The sequence below is a fragment of the Trichechus manatus genome, unplaced genomic scaffold (assembly GCF_000243295.1).
Source record: "Trichechus manatus latirostris isolate Lorelei unplaced genomic scaffold, TriManLat1.0 scaffold00041, whole genome shotgun sequence".
Classification (NCBI taxonomy): domain Eukaryota; kingdom Metazoa; phylum Chordata; class Mammalia; order Sirenia; family Trichechidae; genus Trichechus; species Trichechus manatus.
Window position 1 is genome coordinate 9182417 of NW_004443977.1, and position 5599 is coordinate 9188015.

Genomic DNA, 5599 nt, shown 5'->3' on the forward strand with positions numbered 1-5599 from the left:
CTGGTGAGGGACTTCTGAAAAATCAACCACTGAAAACTCTATGGAGCACAGTTCTATTCTGGCACACATGGGGTTGCCATGAGTTGGAAACCATTCTATGGCAACTGGTTAACTGGTTATAAAACCATCACCAGATTCAAAATAATAAACATATCCATTAACCCTGAAGTTTCCTCATGCCCCTTTATACTCTCTCCCTCTTTTCTCTCCCCTTATTCCCCAGCAACCACTGATTTACTTTCTGTCGTTATAGTTTGCATTTATTAGAATTTTGTATAAATGAAATAATACAGTATTGTACTCTTTGTTGTCTGCCTTCTTTCACTCAGCATAATTATTTTAAGATTAATTCATATTGTTGCATATAACAATAGCTCCTTTTTATTGCTGAATAGTATCCATTTTATGGATATATTACAGTTTGTTTATATATTTACCTGTTGCTGGACATTTGAGTTGTTTCCAATTTTTGACTATTACAAATGAAGCTTCTTTGGAATATATGTGGACAAATCTCTGTGTATACGCATACTTTTTTTTCCCCCTGGGTTAATATGCAGGAATGAAATGGCTACGTCACATGGTAGGTGTATGTTTAACTTTTAAGAACCTGCCAACCTATTTTCCAAAGAGGTAGTACCTTTTACACTCCTACCAGCAGTGAGTGAGAATTCCAGTTACTCCACAGGGGGGCTTGTGGCAAGATGCTGGTCTAAGAAGTTCCATGCTCCCTTCGCCCTCACAGAAACCCCAAGAAAGAAGTAGAATCTGGCCTAACTAATCTCATCAGAACTCTGGAAACCAGTCAAAGGTTTACAGCAACCAAGCTAACTCTGAATCAACAAAAAGACTACTTCAGGAAAAGCTTTGTGATGTTTTCTACTCACCCGTGCCTTGCCCTCACCCCAGTTCCATGGCAGTTTTAAAGTCAAAGCAGCCCACATTCCCCGAGAGGAATCCCGGTCCCTGGCTCTGGAAGAAACAGAGCAGACCATATTTGCAAATTATTGTGTGTGTCTGTTCTGACCTGTCTGGGGGCTGCCTAAAGGACTGACTCAAGCCTGGCTTCCTCTCTTTTGCCTATCTCAAAGCTCATACAGGGCTGAAAAGCTGTGCCCACATTCCAAACACTGTAACCACCTGTTGGCACCTAGGGCTAAAGAGTGGGATTGAAACATACAATAGATGCTAAAGGACAGGGAAGAGAACCTGGGAAGAGTTTCTTTGGGAAATCAGGACATTCAGTAGCATCCATATATATGGGAGAACTTAGAAAGCCATACACATGCTGAAGGCAAGATACATGCTAGAAAACACCTGAGAACTACCAAGGCCTCCACCAAACTGAGTCCAGTACAGCTAGATGGTGCCCGGCTACCACCACTGACTGGACTGCTCTGACCGGGATCACAACAGAGGGTCCTGGACAGAGCTGGAGAAGGATGTAGAACAAAATTCTAACTCACAAAAAAAAGACCAGATTTACTGGCTTAAAGGAGACTGGAGAAACCCCGTGAGTATGGCCCCCGGTCACCCTTTTAGCTCAGTGGTGAAGTCACTTCCAAGGTTCACCGTTCAGCCGGGGAGTGGACAGCCCCATAAAACCAAATGGGACTAATGAGGCACAGCAGTCCAGGGACAAGGGCCAGAAGGCAGAAGGGGACAGGAAAGCTGGTGATAGGGAACCCAAGGTTGAGTAAGGATAGTGTTGATGTGTTGTGAGGTTGTTAACCATTGTCATAGGGCAACATGTGTACTAACTGTTAAATGAGAAACTATTTTGTTCTGTAAGCCTTCACGTAAAGTGAGAATAGCAGCACAATTGGAAGAGCGTAGTCGATGTCACTGAACTGTGCATACAGAAATTTTTGAAATGGTGTATCTTTGGCTATGTGTATTTTCACCAAAAAAAAAAAAAAGGTCCAGAAGGGAGAGGGTTGACATGTCGTGGGGTTGTTAACCAATGTCATAAAACAATATGTGTACTACTGTTTCATGAGAATCTATTTGTTCTGTAAGCCTTCACCTGAAGTACAATAAAAAATAATAATAATAATAAAAAAAAATTACAGCCTAAAAAAAAAAAAAAACACCTGAGAAGACCATGCTCTTACCTTTGGCTGATCCCTAGGTTCAGTGCAAGCCCGCTAAGTGTTAAAGGACAGGCCCGGCACAGAGCCAAATCTTCAAGGACTAGGAGAAGTGTGTTTTGCTTTTTTTTGTTTTATTCTCTATTAAAAACACTAGCTGAACACAAGCCAAAGAACAGAGACTTCAGTGACCACACACGTCCAGGAAGGCAGTCTGCAAAAATAGAGAGGAAAAATCACTAAACAAATGGATTAGTATAGCCTTCAGCAATTAAAAAAAAAAAAAGCAAACCCTGAGGAAGAGGGAGAATCTGATTACCAGAGTTACCACATTATAATACTCAAATGTTCAATTATCAACGAAAAAATCATAAGGGATGCAAAGAAACTGGATGGCCCATTCAAAAAAACAAAATAAAGTGAAGAAGCTGTCCCTGAGGAAACTCAGACAATGGACTTACTATATAAAGTCTTTAAAACAACTGTATTAAGGAGACACTAAGCTTCTGTTAAGGGTGATGGAAAAATTGGGGAAAGGATAAGGGTGATGGTTCAACAACATAATGAAAGTAATTAATGTCACTGACCTGAACATGGGAAGACTGTTTAAATGGCAAATGTTTTGTTAAGTATCTATTTACCACAATTAAAAAAAAAAAACTGTATTAAATATACTCAAAGAGCTAAAGGAAAACAAAGAACTAAAAGAAGTCAGGAAAATGATGTTTGAAAAAATGAGAACATCAATAAAAAACAAACAAACCTATTGCCATCAAGTCAATTCTGACTCATAACAACCCTATAGGACAGAGTAGAACTGCTCCATAGGGTTTCCAAGGAGCACCTGGTGGATTCAAACTGCTGACCGTTTGGTTAGCAGCCGAACTCTTAACCACTACACCACCAGGGTTTCCGAGAACATCAATAAAGAGAAATTATCAAAAGGAACCAATTGCTCTACAAGGGATCTGGATTTGATGGGCAGGAAAGAAGGCACAGACATGGGCTTATGCCTCTCCATCCTTCCTCTCCAACTGCTATGGTAACGTGTAAGTGCCAGGAGGGAGTGGCTGAACCTAGGTTACTCTCTGCACGGTGCTCACTCTGCTAAACTTAATAAAGGCAGTTGTGAGGATTAGTAGCACCGTGGTGTAAGATCATATCTCCTGCACTGCCCAGGAAGTCTTACGCAAATTATACGTAAGTTCACTAAACATCCTATTATAGTACTTCCAAGAAAACTGTTTCAAAAGATGTGTGAGTTTTGTCGGCCCCACTCTATGACAAGGCAATTAGCCTCCCTACCCAAGCTTACTGGTAGCGAAGTGGTCAAGAGCTTAGCTGCTAACCAAAAGGTCGGCAGTTCGAATCCACTAAGCGCTCCTTGGAAACCCTATGGGGCAGACTTACTCTGTCCTATAGGGTTGCTGTGAGTCAGAATTGACTCCGCAGTAACGGATTTGGTACCCAAGCTCAAGGGCAGACTTAGCAGCCCTGAACGGCATTCACTGTCTCCTCCCCCTCTGTCTCACACAACTGCCCAGATCCTCCACATCAACTGGGCAACCCTTGTAATGGATAGACCACCTGAACAGCCCATCCCCAGCCTGGAGTTGCATCCCGTTACCACTGCACAGAGCAAGAGTTTCACAACAGCAGTTCCTGCTCTGGAGAACTGGTGAGAACTTCTCTTTATCAAAGGCAGTAACAAAGGAGGGGACAGGGAAAGGAGGGAATGGGGGCAAAAATGGGGCTCCTAGAGCAATTGGGGCAATAGAATCACCCATATCCTGAAGGACATTGGACACTTCTTGAAGGTCAGACTTACCCAGACACTTTTATTAGATCAGGGTTCTTATTACAGCAAAAGAAATCATATTCTAGCAGGAATTCCACCACGGAATTCAGACCTGCCTGGTGAACTGATAGGTGGCCTAGCGGAAGCTATTTTTAAAGAAGAAGCAAAATGGCCCTGGAAGACAACTCATCCAAAGGGAATCAGGAGGAATGGGGAATCTTCACCTTCTTCCCCTTTTGGGGATGGGATAGATGAGCAATGCTGAGGACAGGAGAGCATCTGTGTCCTGGGCTGGCCTCCAGTTCAACACTACGCTGAACGATCCCCACTAAGTACAAAGGAGAGCAGAAAAGTTCTAAGAAGAAACCAGAAAAGGTCATTAGACTTTGGGGACTCTCTGGCAGAGGATACCCCAAAGGTCTCCACAGACCACTCTGGCGACATGGCACTGAGAGAACACCAGTCCTTCAGCAGTGACTCCAGAGCACATACCCAGCAACAGCAGTACCCAGAAGAAGCATGTGGTAGGCACCTCCAACAAACTTTAAAGGGGGCTCAGGCCCTACATTGTCAATGGAGTCTGAAAGCACGCAATTTGGATTAGTGCTATTGATGTGACTTCTTTTGTCCTCACAGACTAGGGATGCCCTAGGAAATTTGGGAAACATAATTTATTTTAAAATCAGTTTCACCCATTTGGTCAATTCATTCAGAGTGCAACAAAAAATATATTAAGCATATTGAGGCTAAACCTATATAACAATAGAGTTTTCATATGCTGTTGCAGTTAAAACCTATTGTCACTGATTCTGACTCATAGCAACCCTATAGGACAGAGTTGAACCACCCCATAGGGTTTCCAAGGCTGTAATCTTTATGGAAACAGACTGCCACATCTTCTACCAGCAGAGCAGCTGGTGAGTTCAAACCACCGACCTTTCTGGTTAGCAGCCGAGCACTTAACCACTGAGCCACTAGGGCTCATTGAAGTTAAGTGGGTATCAATTTAAACTAAATTGTTATAATTTAGGATGTCAAATGTAATCCCCATACCCACTGCTGTTGAGTCGATTCTGACTCATAGAGACCCTACAGGACAGAGTAGAACTACCCCCACAGGGTTTCCAAGGCTGTAAATCTTTATGGAAACATACTCCCACATTTTTCTCCCATAGCAGCTGGTGGATTTGAACCATCAACCTTTCAGTTAACAACTGAGTGCTTTAACCACTGTGCCATTACAAAGAAAATATCTAAAAAATATACCTTATTTTTATGCAAATAATGCACAGCTTCTACATTTGTTTGCCAACCACAAGGTTTGAGGGAGGACACGGTTGGCAAACAAACATAGAAGGTACACGTTATTTGCGTAAAAATACGGTACACAAATGGTTCGCTATAAAAAAAATCAACTGAAGATGAAAGAAGGCAGTAATGAAGGGAATGAGGGGCAAAAAAAAGTATAAGACACACAAAAAACAAACAGCAAAATGCCAGAAGCAAGTCCTTCTTTATCAGTAATTATTTTAGGTGTAAATGGATTAAACTCTCCAATCAAAAGGCAGACTGGCAGAATGGATTAAAAAACATGATCCAACTATACGTTGTCTACAAGAGACTCACCTTACATCCAAGAACACAAATGGGTTGAAAGTGAAAGGAAAGAGTAAAATATTTCATGAAAATAGAGGCCAAAAACACTGAGAAC